This window comes from Colius striatus, chromosome 17 (genome assembly GCF_028858725.1).
Source record: "Colius striatus isolate bColStr4 chromosome 17, bColStr4.1.hap1, whole genome shotgun sequence".
NCBI classification, from domain to species: domain Eukaryota; kingdom Metazoa; phylum Chordata; class Aves; order Coliiformes; family Coliidae; genus Colius; species Colius striatus.
Genome location: NC_084775.1, coordinates 12,914,966 through 12,931,282, shown reverse-complemented (window position 1 = coordinate 12,931,282; position 16,317 = coordinate 12,914,966). Strand labels below are relative to the sequence as shown.

Sequence of the window (16,317 nt, the reverse complement as noted above, 5' to 3'; positions counted from 1 at the left end):
ACTGGGAACAGAATTGACATCTTCATGTATTCCCAGGTCTTTTCTGGCTCTCGGGGTCAAGTTTGTTCACAGCCCACTGGTGAAGTGAGTCTGCTCTCTCCTGTTCTTCAAATAAGCTCTGAGCTCACATTTAAGCTTGCAACAGCCTCTCCAGCCTGGCCATCAAACTTTCCAGCAAGAGCAGCAGTGCTCAATCTCTCTTGCTAAGCTTCTGCAGCCCTCCGTCTGCCTCTTTCTTTTCGCTGTCGTGGAGAATTGCTCCTAACACAGCATTGGAAACAAATGATTGCCAGCAGTACCCGGGCAGGACGCCCCTGATAACAGAAACACTGCCATTGTGAGCAGGGAAGAACTGGAGAGATCTGTCATTCCAGCAGGAGAAAAATAAAGCCACGTTCAAGGCCTCTTTGGTTACGTAAACTTCATTTCCATGTCTTTTATCGCTGATAAGCCATTGCTCAAGTTCAAGTTCTGTATCAAGTAAACCATGATAATCCTCTTAGGAATTCCCCATGCCCCCGCTTGAACAGACCTGCAGAAAAGAGCTTAAGGGGTTGCCTGCAGCTTAAAAAAAGAGAAACACACACAAGCACACAGCCACAGACTTATTTATAACATAGGCAAATTTGGGGCCTAGTAGAGAGGCCTGAAGGCTTATATGGGTCTGCCTGAATAAAAGGATCTACTCCCGCTCTAGTTCATAAATGCTACAAGCTACTATTTGGTCATGCATCACACAGCTGAGCACCAGCCCAAGGACAACTGCCCTTCTGAGGAGGATTTCTTGCAGCAACAAGGATCTGAAGGATCAGACCCCTAGAAGCAATTAAACTGATTCATGGCCAGTCCCACACACTTTATGCTGCATTACAGCAACAACAATTTTCCAGGCAAATGTACTTTTTTTGTTTTATTACAGCACAGGACAATTTTACATCCTTTAATGCTGGTTGCAGAATTACAGTAATTCCAAGCAATTATTACCCTGCTTGGGGTACAAGATTTAAAACTGACTAAAACCACGTCCTGTATTGCACTGTCAGGATATCCAGATGTGAATTGTCACCGTCTGTATTTGTTAAGATGGGGATGTGATCCAATCTACCAACTGGATACATTTGCTAACCACTCAAATATGCACTCGCACCCACCACAGCGTAACACAAAAGGCTGTTTCATAAATTCCTGATTGCAAGACAGATGACAGCAATAAGCAGCCACACAAACTCTTGCCCTCCTCTCTGCTGCTCGTCATCAGGACGCAAATTACCTGGGCTAGCAATTTATCACAGCATCTTCCAGGGAACCAACTTAGCCTAAAGGCAATGACGGCGAATGTTAGAAGCTTAATACTTTACTTCTCAGGGCTGCATTTGGCCACCCCGGTGCTGGAAGGGCAAAGCCTGAAGCCCTTCTAAGCCTGCAGCTGCCAGAAGATCAAGGCACAAGGTGGTGGATATCATCTGAAATCGGTGCTTAAACCATTAATTTTCTTCAGCCAGCCCAACAGGCTTTGGTACCCCACAACCGTTTCTTACTCATTTCCAGTTGCCAAGACTTTCATCCCTCTGACAGACCCTTTCCATCAGTGTCTTTTTCACACGTCTTTTGAGTATTTTATGGCTCTTGAACTAAAAGATACAGCATATCAAACACAACACCTTTCTCCTCCACACTAGTAATTCCAAGAACCTTTAGCACTGACTGACAACCCACGATATTGTGGGAGAGGTTGTTTTCAGATGAGCTGCTGCAAAAGCTCTTCCAAGGTAGCAGCTGAATTCAAATCACACACCAATTAGCTCAGGGGGATTTGTATGTTTTTCTTTCAGGAAACCTATTTGAAAACAAAACAAAACAAACAGGAAAAAAAGGTTTAGATCTCATTAAAAGATCTCATACTGTGTCACAAGCATGCCACATTTTCCACAGATGAAAACAGGAGCCAATCTAACTAGTTTCACCCCATCAGAAGGCTTTTTGTCCTTTCAGTCCTCTTGCTGTGTAACTCCCATCTCCCAAGGAAAAACAAGACAGCACAGAGGTCCAGAGTGGCTACAGACCTGCTCAGCACCACGCAGCAAGCGACCCGCTGTGCCGAGCCACCTGGGTCCATCTCGTATCTTTCCCACAAGATGAGGTTTTCCACACCACTCTCCTTAGGTTTTTGTCTCTCGCCTCAAGGCCACATGCAGATGACTGTGCTTTTTTCTGAAGCCAGTGCCAATGAGGCCACTGCATTTGTTATCCAGCAGGATAATGACAGAGTGCAATTCAGTCAACAGCAAATCCTCCCCGGGGAGATGCCCTCTGACCTTCCCTGAGCTGGGGGATGAACGTAGACAGCCAGATCTCAGACAGGCGGCAGAGCTGAGTGAATAATTCCTAATGAATCCTTTCATCTCTTCTTTTGTTTTGGGGAAGGGGAGGGGTGTGGAGGGAAATAGTTTGGAACTATCCACCAGCAGAAAATTATTTTCTGGAGCTACCTCGAATCCCTGTCATCCGAATGACATTTTTCATGGCTTCTGCTCAGTACATGGCGAGCGTGAAAGACACTGCTCTCTGCAGAGATGTCCCTCATGCAGGCAGCCAGGCTGGGAGGGGTGAGCAGACCAGCCAAAGCCACAGGAAGAGAAAGGATGCTCCTAGAAATGTAGTTTAAAATCGCCCTTAGGCAAGCAATTGAGAGAATCTAAGATATCCGTTCAAACCACATTTTTGCTAATAAAATTTGGTTCCACTGACACATCAGCAAACATGTGAAGGACAAGAAATTTCATGAAATAAGGCCCCTTGAAAGCCAGGACCTTACCTCTCTGCACAGACCAGTCAGCTCTCACTAGCAATTTTCTCCCATTTTTCAGGCCATAAGCTGGAAGGATCACAATCACTCAATATAAGCAATTTTTTTTCTCCAACAAAAAAGAAGCAAATCTCATTTCTCCTTTGTGACTCTCCTGAACACTCAGTATCATCCAGATGTATTACAGTAAATAAGAGTGGAAAAGCAACTCACAAACATGAGATCTCAGAGCTTCTTCACAGTCTTCACCCGTGAGGCACCCACTAGTCTCTATCAGTGCCACAGTACCAGTTTTAGCCACACAGTTTTTAACTTCATCTCTCAATCAGGCCTTAAATCAGCCATAGCTGAAGCAGTTACTAAATGCTGCACCAGCATTTACAGGGATTTACTCTCAGCAAGCCTCACCTCATCAGCATTTCTGGTTTATATTGGGAACAGAAATTAAATGGAAGGACCACAGCAGTGGGATGTTCTCTACCCTATTCCCAGACATATGAACTGACGTGAACCTACACACTTAAATAGAGCTTGGCTTGTGTATTTACATAGATGCCAAATCCCAGGGATATCAATGACAATCTCTTCCCCAGTAAAACCTGATTACAGCACTGGACTCTCTAAAGCCCCCCTGCCATATCTCACGTCACCTGGGACGTCACGGGCAGCAGCCAGTGAACCCCTCCAGGTGCCCAGCGCAGTGGGGGTTGCAATGCCAATGATTGAGCAGATCTTCAAAGGAAGAAAAACAAGAGTCCTAGTCAATGACTGACCAGCATAATGGCTCAGGCTACTCCCATGTGCTCCTCTCACACCACATTTGTTTGCTGGGCTGCCCAAGAGGTTTCCAAGGGTCAAACACGAGGTCATCAACTGCGTGGTGATTTCAGCTTCGCTGCAAAATATAAAAAGCTGAACCTGCAAGCAAGGAATGTCCCAGCACTTACAATTATATAAAGACATGAAAATGCAAATCTTTTAAGTTCAAACACACCAGAGGCAACATCAAAAGGGGGAAAAAGAAAAAAGGTATATCAGTTTTTGAAGATCAGAGATTAGCAATGTTTAGTAATCCACCTAAAATTCTGATCAGCCTCAAGGACCAAGAGTGGCTGTGAAAGTAAAACCTTACTTTCAGGCTATTTTGAGAAGCACTCACAAGGTTTATCCCAGAAATTGCTTTCTGCCTACTCAGATTTCTCAACTGAACTGATCACATGGTGTTTAGATGGACTGCTGTAGACACTTGAGAATAGCAAGGCTGCCTGCTGCTATCTGCCTGGCACAGGGCGGTTTTTAATTGAGGCTGAACTCTTAAGTCCCTGCTGCAGTCTGCAGCTCCAATCACTGGAATAATAATTAAACCCAGGAGAAACAGTACAAAGTAGCCACGTCTTTAACTAGTACATTGAGATGAGGAAACCCAAAGACATACACAGACATCTCCAGGATGTGCTGTTTTGTTCCAAGCCTGAGGATTTGATCAGGTTTTAAAACAGCAAAAGTCAGGGCGACAGAGATCTCAGAGTGCAGTACAGAAACAGAGGAGATGCAGAAAAGCACCCACTTTCACCCCATCCAGTCCAAGAAGAAAAACCACAGTAAATTTTTCCCATCTAAGTTTGGGACCTTCATCCCATGGGAATCAAATTGTATGAAGTGACAGGGGAATGCAGAGCAGGAGAAGCTGCTGAGACTTCAGTCTGGTTCAGAGCCATACTTCCCAGCTCAGAGGGACATGAGAAAGCAAGCTGCTAGAGAAATCACCCTGAGAAAGTCAGTGCTGGCTGCAGAGGCTGTCAGTGGATCAGACAAAATAAGTTCTGCTCTGAAATCTGAGGGGAGAGACTCAGCCTGGAAACGACTCTCCATTAGGTTAATTAGTCAAGTTTGATGTATCCAAGTTGGTTACCATGGTCACGGGAGCCCAAGAGTAATGCTTCACACAGCTATGTGGGACTGAGGATGATGAGGGAGCTGCATCCAGCTCCTCCAGGCTCCCTAGCAGGGCAGAGAGGAGGACCCCACCATCCTAGGACACCCAGGGCTCTCGACAAACACCCCTCCACCCCAGGCAGGGCTGCTTACACACACTTAATGGAAGAGATCCTAGTCCATAGATCATAAGGCTGCTAAAAATAGCACCAGAGAGCAACCAGGTTAATGACACATCAAGAAGATGCATTTGCACAGCGAAATGAACAGAATGCATGCGAAATCCACGTTCCTGCAGCGTTTGGTTGGTTGGTTTTTAGTGGGGGAAGAAATCAAAATATGCTCTATTTTCTCTTAACTCAGATCCCGTGAGTCAAAGCAGTGACAGAAAGCTGTCCATCTCTCCAAACACAGCTGAAGCTTGTTTATCTACTTCAGTGCCTGGGAAGAGACCACTGTGTCTCACAGCACTTCCCCAAACAAGCCAATATTTTACATGCCATTAGCTACATGACGACCAACATCATGTCACAACTCTACACAGCAACACATTCATCCATGCACTAGAGCACACGAGTAAAAACCCCTGTCACTTTGAGAACAGCAGATTTGGAAACGAAGTGGGAGAGAAACAGCAATCTGCAATTCTGCAAAGCTCCTGTAGAAGAGCAGTTTTAAACTCTCTTGGGAAAAGGACCCTCCCCTCCCTCTCACTTTCTGTTCATAAGTGCTTGAGCCACACCAACACTGGTAGAAGCTGGTACAGAGCACTGAGGATGGCAGCTGACCAAGTTTCCTCTTCACCAGCTCTCTCCTGGATATGCAGGGCCAACAGCACAAAACCACTGACTACTCGAGTCTCCCAGGGAGCACAAGCAAGGTTCAAGGAACAAAGGTGATGCAGCAAGCACAAAGCAGCAACAGCCACAAGGAAGACAATGTGAAAAGCCCAAATCCTGCCCCAGAGGAGCACCTCTCAGCCATATCTCCAAACCCAGCAGTGGATTTCCAGCTCATTGCAAAAGAGTAAATGCCACAGACCTTCCCTGCTGCTCAGACTGTGGCAGGAAAGGCTCTAACTTCTACCAATACCATCTGGGCACAACTGCAGGCTGAAATCACTGCTGCCACAGGAATGTAAATGCAAGTAAAACTGTGTTAGGGTCTGTATCACCTGGTGAAAAATTCCTTTATCCCTGGCTGAGGAGACACTTGAGATGTCTGCAAACAGGTATGCACAGACGTTTGAGAGAAAAATCTCCCAGCTAGAGGCCAATGTCAGGATTGTGAAGTTTACTCCCTCAAAAGAGAGGCTTGAAATGTAACCAAGCTGTGTAAACCACAGTCACTACGCCCTAATTCCAGGCTGTCTGTCCCTTGGCTCCCCATGCCTCCTTGCAGCACCCATAATTCCCCCCAAAGCAGTGCCAACTCAAGCCAAAGTATGATGTCTTGAAGATACTCACCCATCTACTCAGAAAGAACAGAAGGGAGAAGCACAGAGAGGAACAGCACAAGGGACAGCGAGGTGGCAAACTCCTTTAGCCAGCGCTACAGCCAAAGCCCCCACACTTCGGAAATCCAGCCTCCAAGAAGTCAGCTAGATGCTGTGAAACAGACAAATAAATCACTCCTTTGACAACCCCAAACCCATTAAAGAGATACAACTCCGCTCCACCTTTCTTAGCAGGTTAATGTTACCTTGCTACATTTTTTTGTCCCTTCTTCTCCTGCAGATGCCTTAATTGGTTGCTTAATACAGATTTCACTGTTAGGCTTATCACAACACTGTGAGCTGGCCATGTGACGGGAGCACAGAACACAGAGAAGACCCATTTGTCTCTGTAACTAATTGTTCTGCCTCCTCAACACACACACTAAATTGACTTGGCAAGATTGCAAGGCGAAGCTGCTATATTTATTTAGACTTCTTCTGCTGGTGGAGAGGCTTCCTAAAGCAGACTGCGATTGGCCAAGACAGCACATGCACCTTTATCAAGTTGATGCAAAACTGGAATGAGTAAAAAAAGGATCAGGCCTCAGGTTGGCAGCATTCCTGGCCACGTCCTCTATAGTAGGTATTTTAGCCTCAGTTACCTAAGAATTAATTGGCAAAATATTTGAGAAGTTCATAAAGGCAAGTGTGAACACTCACTTACTTCTGGCTAGAGCCTCCTTTACCCTAGGGATCAGCCTCCATAAAACAAGTAGGTGTAGACTGGCTGATCAAAAGGCAGGGGAGTGCCTGCGCTAGCCAAACACGTCTCACGCCTCAAGCAGCAAGCGGGTAACTCGAGGCTGCCGAGTCGTGCAGGGACACGTTCTTCCTGGAACAGCCCCACGCCTGCAGCCAGGGGTCTGACTCTGCACCCATCTTCCAACTCAGCCAAAGGTTCAAGGTGTTTCCGCATAAAACAAGGAACTACAGTGAAACAAACACAATAATACATTGTGTGGGGAATAAAGCCTCCTGCCGAGAAGAAATCCACATCCACAGTCGTCCAGAAAGCACAACTCAAAATGCAAAAAAAAAAGCAACCCCAAAGACACAGCTGGAGCTTAAAGTTCTTGCCCTGTTTAAATAGGCTGTAAAACTCACCCTGTCCTTGGCAGGGGAAGCAGGGAGCTGGTGTGTGCCTCTGCAGCACAGCTCCTCCACCTCTGAGCAAACCAAACTCCCCATTCCTCAGCTTCACCTGCTGTCAGCAGAGTTTAAGGACATTCATAGAGGTGCTCTAGATTCCATGAGCACCAGTCTCAGAGGAAAAGATGCAAATCATAGCTTTCCACAGGGAGAGAGTTAGAAAAAAACCACAACCCTTAAGGTATGCACAGACATCTCTCTTTACTTTTGTTTCATAATGCTGGAGAAAACCCAAAATCCTGCAGTGTTTCTCAGTCCATTACCACACAGCCCTCAGGAACGCTGCTGGCAGCAACCTGGGTTCTGGACCAAAACCACAACAGCTCTTTATATGCATCCCTAACCATGGTATCAAGACACGTAGACATCAGAAGTCAAAAAAACACTCAAAACATTTTTCACAGCTACCCTGTCAAGAGAGCAAAGCAAAGCCAAGATGAAAACCTACAAATAAAGACAAAAAAATAAGGAGGAATAAGAAAACAGGGCTGGCTGACACCTCCTATACATGCTGTCAGCAGGATCATTTGCTCCAAAAATAAAGATGCTCAATGCATTTAACCAATAACATAACTGCTTCACGGTCCCAACACTGGAGTGTGCATAAAAACCTCTGAACACTCATTGTCTGGCAGCCCAGGAAAAAACAACTTGTACTCACTCAGCAAGCACCAGACACTGTGTGCTGCTCCCCAGTAGGATTTCAGCTCTGCACATCCACTCCAGCTGCAGAGAAGCCTTTCACCCCTCTACCCTTTGCCAGTCACGCTCAGCAGCTCCAGCCACAAGCCCACAGCAGAGTTGACTGCTCAGGTGACTACACCACATCATGCAAAACCATCTCAACAGCAGCTCAGGATCCCAGACAAGCGTGCAGAGCAGGGGCAGAAAGGCAGCACTACCTGCCCCAGGCTGCCGCACACAGTGTCCCCACAGCCTGGATCCGCTCAGGCTGCCTCATCAGCACCTCCCAGATAAATGACACTGATTTAAGACTAGAGAGACTTTAAAAAAAAAGAAAAAAAAGGAATACTTAGGGCTTTTTCCACTGCCAGTTCAAAGAGTTTTCCCAAAACACTGGATACACAGATTCCTGTAACACAGACTTTGCTGCATTTTATTTCTTTGACCGTTTTTAATAGCCTTTGGTCTAACATTTGGAAATTATTATTCACACACACACACTAAACAGGAACAAGGCTGCATGGAAACATGAATTTCACTGGCCTGCCTGGTTTTGTCTGTGGACACCACCTCACATGTTACCAAATCAAAACAAGCCGGCCAACTTCAGCACAAGGAGGGAAATGAAAGGGCAGAGCGGTGACCTAGAAATGAAGCTGAGACTTTGGCATGAGCTTGACTCTCTGCAGCAAATGGGGGAAAAAGGAGCTGTAACTGCGTTCAAGATGGAGCCTGGAAAGTTTATCAATGGAATTATATGACATGGTACCCAAGGGGCTGACCAAGGAAGTCTTTGCAACAGGAAAGAGTCACCCTCTTTGCCAAACAGAAGAAACTCTAGTGTCAGAGAAGAGGGGACATGGTTACTTAAAGTCTAGATTCAGGACAAAACACCCCCAGGCAAACAAGCAGAGAAACTTCAGAGCACCCAGCTCTGATACCAAACACCACCATTCTGTTACACACCCAAGATTTACCACAGGATATCATGAATCACACAACGGCAAGAGTTTGATGAGTGAGTAGACAAAGCTTTAGGGCTTCAAGCAGTGGATCGGGAATGCTGCAGTCACACGTCTCAGTGCTGACACAATGCAAACCTCACCGTGCCAGGTGTAATTGGTTGAAGGAGGGTGTCAACAAGTTACCTTTGTTCCAGCAAGTTTTAGGCTTGATGGGGTAACGTTCACATCACCAGTATAAAACTGACACAGGTTCTGCATAACCCTCCAGCAAGGTTGAAAGCAGAGGTCATCACATCCCCACATTCAGCCCGGACTGTGCGCGCACCACCGGGTAATCCAGTGCAAATCACCGGGGACTCTCAGCCCCTGCAAAACCAGCCCCTTGCAACATCAGGCCAATGAGATCACAGCAGCTCAGCAGTAAACACTTAGAGCTGCAGATTGCCTCTGCTATATGAGCCAGGTGCTGCCACCAATAAACCACACACTAACTGGTGCTTCTGCAGCCCTGGGAGGTACATGTTTGAGAAGTCTGCAGATGTCAAAGACTGAGCTATTTACAAAGTGATCAAGTACCACGCAGCTGAGACCTGGTTCTGTATAAATGTAGCTGTTGGAGTCGTTTTATAAGGTTTTAAAACATTTTCAGAAGAAAGCCAACTTTCCATTGTTTGCCACAGCCTGTTAGAAGCCCACACATGCCAAAGTGTAGGGGAAAGACACCCTCCACCCTCTCCAGCCAGCGCTGCGCAGCTGGAGGTACAGGTAGGTTTTCAGAAAGCCTGACTTTGCCTGCCATCCTACTCACTGATTCACTCTCCCATAGCATCCCACTGAAACCCCAGACCAGGGTTCAGTCCTTAACCACAGCGTGCCACAATAATCGGGCTCCAGTTCTTTCCACATCCACCTAAGCCTCCAGATCTTTCAGTTACACACTCCCTGAGGAGGATGAAACCTGCCTGCCTGGGAGACAGCAAGTCCTCAGGGACTGATCACAGACAATGGGATGATCTGCACCAGGAATCTTCCAAATCCTGTCATCCTCCACCCACAGGCTGACACATTTCTTTACTTCTGCCTTCTTTAAGACACGGAAGAACACAATACAAACCACTCTCTTGCCCAAACACGCACAGGACAAATCTTAACTATGTTGTTTGGGGAGCTGGTGTGAAGCATTCCCGTACCGACACTGCTCACCAGCCCAAAGCCCTGCCAAAAAACAGGGTTTAGAAAGATGTAAAGGTCCCAAAAACTACATGACAGATGGCCACACCACTAGAGTATTTCTTCAGTTTCCAGGCAGCTCCCTGCCCAGGCAGGGTGAAGCACACCAGGATGGTAAGGGTTAACCTCCCACGTATTTTGGCCGAAACTGCATTTCTGGGCACTGCTCCTCTGTCCAGTGTTACGCCAGGGAAACAATGCTAAATAAAGATTATGGAGTGGTATTATGTAAATAATTCTCTTCCACAATGAAAGGATAAACCTCGACTGCTTGGTTAGTTATTAACCCAGGAGCCAACGCCGCAGAGAGGAAATCCTGCCGGCTCTCCCTCCCTCAACACACGCACCAGGAGAGCCACAGCGAGGGCTGCAGCTACCAGAGACAATACCCGCACCATCCCCTGCCTTCCCGGGCACTGGCACTCTCCCTTGGACCACTTCCCACGGGAGGAAACCAGATGGGCCACGCCACATTGTCTCATCCCAGGGCAGCCCCGCTCCTCCTGGTCTGACCACTGCTGCCAAGGCTGGACTTGGCCCTCTTCCTCCTCCTCCCACCACTCATCCTGGACACGGAGGACTCCCTGCCCTTCGATGCGAACACGTTCCTCACCTCCTCTTGGAGACCTTCCCTTCCCCTTGTAGGCTGAACCCACCAGAGCCTGCCTTCTCCTGCCCAGAATAACTTACTCGACCTTTCTGCCTCCACCTCCCCCTACAACCTTCCTCCCGCCTTGGCCTCACATCTGAATGCTTCATGTTTGTCATACAATTTTAAATCTGTCAGCAATCCATCCATCTGCCGCCTCCGAAGTTTGTAATGCTGCAAACAGTTCTGGGATACAGCCTCGCATAAAGCTCTCGGTGGAAAACAAAGCTGGACCTCAGGCAGAAACCAAACTGGCTTTGAGATCATTTCTTTCCAAAGGTGCTGGGCTGTTTCAAAGGCTAGCTTCTTCCCTACAGCGAGCAGAAAAGCCACGATGCTATCCAGTCTAAAATAAACATTATGGGAGCGGCGATAAGGGGAAATATTTCAGCTGACTAAGAGTAATGTGGGTTCAAATCCAAGCGTAAGCTGATATTGCTTGTAATTTGTTCCCCAGCCAGAAACACAGGCTGGGAGTGAAAAAATGGAAGACATTAAACAACAAGCAGCATACTCAGCGACTCTGGAAAACTTCAGCATTTCCATTTATGTTATTATTTTTTTAAATAACCTTCAGTTTCACGGATCATAAAGTTAATTTGGAGTTAACTTCCCTTCTCTGTAACTAGACCAAGCTGCTATCTTTACACTCGTTAATGTTTGTTCAGTGCTCCGCAGCTATAAAGCGCTTGAGAGCCCCAACCGTCATCAGCATCCTCTGTGTCACCCAGACCGCACATGACCCTGCTTTGCTCTCCCTGTGTCCCCTCCAGCAGTGCCCCAGCTCTCCTCTAACCCCAGCACCACAGCCATCTAGTATCATCTTCGCTGCTCTTCCTGCAGCACAGGTCAGCTCTCCCCTGCAGGCAAGGCTCCTCTCTGCACATCTCCAAGCAACCTTCAGGCCAGGGGCCAAGCACACAGCATTAGCAGCAAGGTCTGCAGCAGCCACCACTTTTCACTGGCCTGGTCACAACCATGTCCCACCTCTGAGCTTCCCACCTGGGAGACGGCAGGTGCAGCAGCACTGTGTGAGAACCATCTGCTCACCAGAAACACCCCCTCCTCAGGCATTCTCCTTGCCAAGGGACACCCTGCACCCCAGAGAGCCTGCAGCTGCCAGAGGCGGGCTGGCGGGAAGGGAGAACTGGTGGCCACAAGAAGAGAAGTGACAAGTGGGGTGGGCATCACCAGGACTGGGGATGCAACCCAGATTTCTCAATTCCCAGTATAGCCCTGGTGCTGCCTCATGCATAGGTCAGGGTTCACTTCCCAAAAATGACAAATCACTCATTTCCTTCTGCTCTTCTGTCCTTCTTCCCTTCCCACCAGATCCCTCCCTCATTCTGACCAGGCTCTTGAGAGCCTTTTCATGCCCTTTGTTCTGGTGCTCGCTCCAGCTCCGCTCTTCAGTCGTTTTTTAGGAACTCTCTCTGCTCTAGCCATGCTCATTAAGTGATGTGCATTCACATTTGCTGCTGCAGTGCAAAGACCTATCCCTTCAACATGACACGGTATGTCAGAGATGCTGACACTTGTGTGCCGCCACAAACTGCAACTGTCCATCACTCTCTTATGTCAGTACCCAGCGAGGGCCCTTCAAAGCCACGCAAGAGCCTGCACCACTGCATCCTAGATGAGAATCCATGACCTCACGATGCCCAAATCCTTAAGCAGCTGCAAAAGTCCCAGTCACTAATCAGAGGCACGACTGGGTGCTGCTGTACCTCATTTCTACCTCTATTAGAACTGACTCTGCTCTCTGCTGAAGCTCTCAGCAAAGACTAAAGCAAGCCACAGTGCAAATGCAGCCACACAAAGATGACAATCCTTTTAAGAACACAGTCCTGGATTTCCATCCTCAAGTACCCCCCTGCATCAAGCCCCCAGTCTGCATTTGGGAGATCACTGCTCACAAGCACCAAACCCAGGAGGGAACCAGTATTCTGTCCCTGGGAATAACAAACCCTCACACTGAATGGGCAGAGCACTCATGGGGAAAGAGCCTCCTCTTCAGCAGCTCTCCAGCAGACTCGATCTGACACATTGAACTTCACATAACCCCCCCAAGCTTCCATTTTGAGGTATGTCTAGTGATCTGGTCAGAATGAGACATCAGGTCAGGGATGGGTAGTAGTGCACCCCAAACACAGGCCCTCTCAAACCCACATCTCTTTGCAACTGCTCAAATCAGCCACCCAAAACACGCTTCTGAAAATGTACCAATTTAATCCTCCTTTCCTGCCTACTCATCCAGAAACTGGGGGAAAACTGGCAACTTTCCTCCTCCCCAAAGAGCTGTGAAGATGAAAGAATCTCAAACGTCTAAGTTATGGTTGACTTGAGGCAGGTTTCTCCCACCCCAGGATGGCCTGGCTGCAAACAGGACTGATTTCAGCAGATGCCACTAACAGCCAGAACCAGCAGCAGGAAGCACACCAGGAGCCATCAAAGGGGCAAATAATTTACAGCTGTGTCAGGAAAGATGAAGATCTCTCCTATGAGCCAACTGCAGCCAGCACAGCCCAGAGCTGCCGTGGAGATGAGAGGGGCAGCTCCTGCAACACGTGTAGCTACCGGCACAGCTGCACACACGCCTTCATCACCAATCACAACAAACCTGCCTTCACCAGACTGGATCTCCTAACGACAAGACACGAACACAGCCTGAACCAAACCCTCCTTGGATTCAGTGCAGGTTGGCTCCAGGGATTAGTACAACCTCTACTCCAGGCAGCTTGGTTCAAATCCAGCCGCAGCCATTAGCAAGTGAAAGGTATCGCCAAGCAGCAGCTGTTTGGTGGCTTGCGTGAAACAAGTTTATGGTTTCAGTCCAGATCCCGTTGTGAAAAAATGCCAGTCGTCTCCCTGGCACTCAAAGGTGTGAAGCCAGAAGCATCCACCCACTTCTCCAGCACTGGAGATGCCAGCGTGGGCGGCCTCCTACACAGGCCCGGTACCAGCTCTGCAGAGACAGCCCTGACCTCCGCAGGCTTTTCAGAACCAGGTATGTTTTGCAACTTGGCAGAAACACAGAGCTAAATAACAGAAACCACCACCCACATGAAGCCAGAAGAACAAAGTACCAGTGTTTTCCTGCCCCAGACATGTGCGTGCCCAATCTCCTCTCTCACACCAAAAATAGCTTCTACTTTTTCCCCTTTGGCAACAAACTGAGGTTTGAGTGCATTTGCTTTCAATAAACTAAACATGCTTTGCAAGAGTGTCTCTCATACTGAAACTTACTCAACTGAAGTTATAAAATATTGTCACACTCACAGAACTTTCCTTCCCTCCCATGGCATCTTGGGGCTCAGCCTCAAAGCGCTCTGGGAGCCTTGCTTTAGCGTTTCCCCCCACCCAAGGCACGGCTTCTGCGCAGAGCTGGCAAAGCCAGGCACATGGGAGGCTGAGCTGAGTCCCAACATCACCCAAGGAGGCAGCACTGAAGTTCAGAGAACTAAAACCTCCCTCAAGCCGTTTAGGAAAGCACAGCTTGACTGACTAAAGCCCTCCTGGAGTTTCCTCGTCAGTTTCAAAGGAGATGGAAACACACACCCAGTTGTCCCTACTCACATTCTTTCCCTCGATGAATTAGTAGTAGTACCAAGCCTTTATCTGTAAAGCACATGGCAAACTAAAACTTAACCTTGCTGATAAAAACCGCTACACTAAGTGGAAAAACTCTCACCCCACGCAGCCAAGGAATACCAGCAGAACAACATCACATCCACCAAAGCCAGACTAAAAACACTGGATTCAGCAAAACCCTGACGTTTTCAGGCATTCAGAGCCCCAACCTTTGCTTCAAGCGAGGACCAAAGGAGAGGTCGCAGCAAGAGTTCAAACCATAAATGCCTGTGAACCGAAAGGGCAGCATTAGGAAATAGCCGTTGCACAGATCACCTCCAGCAGCACTGTCCTCTCCAGCAAATTCTTGAGCTGACCCAAAACACAAAGTTCAGGGAGCAGACCCAGCCTCCAGCACAGGCAGAAGCGCCTGCATGCATGCCGGGCTGCACAGGCAGGGACATCCACAGGGTTCAAAGCGGTGCAGGGAGGGACGGGGGTTTCTTGGGTCAACACAGCCCCTTGCCCCAGGCAGCCCGAGCCCCAGGAGGGACAGAGCCGTGTAGGTTTTGCTGGTTCAGTAGCTCTGGCAGCAGCCCACATGGCAGGCAGCTGCCTGCACCCACTGCAGCCTGCTCTTTGTGCATTGTCAGGGCACGGGAGCAGGAGGAAGGGCCGAGGGAGAAGAGAGAACAGGAAATTATAAGAATCCACACGGGGAAAAAAAAAAAAAGCAATCACTCCGGAGACTGCAGCTGGGCTGGGGAGAAACGTACACTTGTTGCCTTCAGACATCGGCCCTGTTTACCCACCACAAACATCTACACCCCAGCCACTCAGCACCGTCGTGCCCAGGACCCCAGCCCACTGCCCCACACACCACGGACTCTCTTCTGGGGCAACAGCTCTGAGCTTCGCACCCGGCGCCGAACCCCGCCGTGGATGCACGTTAACATCCCCGGGCTGCTGTGCCAGCGCGAAACCACCGGCTTCCAACACGTACGGGGAGCAAGACAGAAAAATAAAGCAGAATTGAAAGACCGAAGGGGGAGGAAGAAAAAGGAAGGAGTATGGTTAAAAAAAGGCCCTTGGGGTGCCCCAGCCCCGCAGATGGGGTGTCTCCGCTCGTCTGGAAGTGCGGGGCTCCCCCCGGACACCCCCATCCGCCGCAGCTGCCTGGGCAGCGCTGTGCTCCGGGGGGAGAAAGAGAAAAGAAGAAAAAAAACACCCAAAAATAAACAGAAGGAAAACCGCACGAAAGTTTCTCCCCCCGCGCGGCCGCCGCGGCACATTCCCGGCTTTACGTAACGGCGGCCGCGCGTCCCGACCTGCCGGGCAGCCGCCCCCGGGCCCGCTCCGGCGCTGCCCCCCGCACCCCCCGCCTTACCTAATCCCGCCGGCAGCTGCCGTCCCCCATCGCCGCCGCTCCCTCCCGGGCTCGCTCCCGCCTCAGCGGCCGGCGGGGCAACGCTCGGCGCGGGGACCCGGCCCCGCCATCTGCGCCGTGTTTATAAATCCAGAGCCATGGGGCTGTTCGCCCCCCTCCCCGCGCCAGCCCCGCCGTGCGCCGGCCGCTCGCTGCGTCGGTGCGGTGCCGGTGCGGTGTCGCTGCAGCCGCCCGCGGGGCCGGGCCGGGCCGCCGCTCCGCCGCGCTGGCCCCGCAGCCCTGCCCTGCCCTGGCTGGCGCGGCGGGAGGCGCCGCTCCCTCAGGCCGCCCCACAGCCGCCCCGGCGGCCGGGCGAGGCGGGGCGAGGCGGGGCCGCGCCGCCCGCGCGCCTTAAAGGCGCCGCGACCGCCCCGGCGCCGCGTGCGGTGCCCAGCGCCCGCCGGCGTG

At 49.6% G+C, this 16,317-nt stretch overlaps 1 protein-coding gene across 9 annotated transcripts in view; it reads right to left on the bottom strand.

The window, feature by feature from the left end:
• Positions 1-16,110, bottom strand: part of NCOR2 (nuclear receptor corepressor 2) — a 239,815-nt gene extending 223,705 nt beyond the window's left edge. For all 9 annotated transcript variants that reach the window (XM_062010425.1, XM_062010430.1, XM_062010431.1 and 6 more), the window contains exon 1: positions 15,871-16,110. The gene's annotated coding sequence lies outside the window, so the exon portion shown is untranslated. The remainder of the gene's footprint in view (positions 1-15,870) is intronic.
• Between the last annotated feature and the right edge of the window lie 207 nt (positions 16,111-16,317).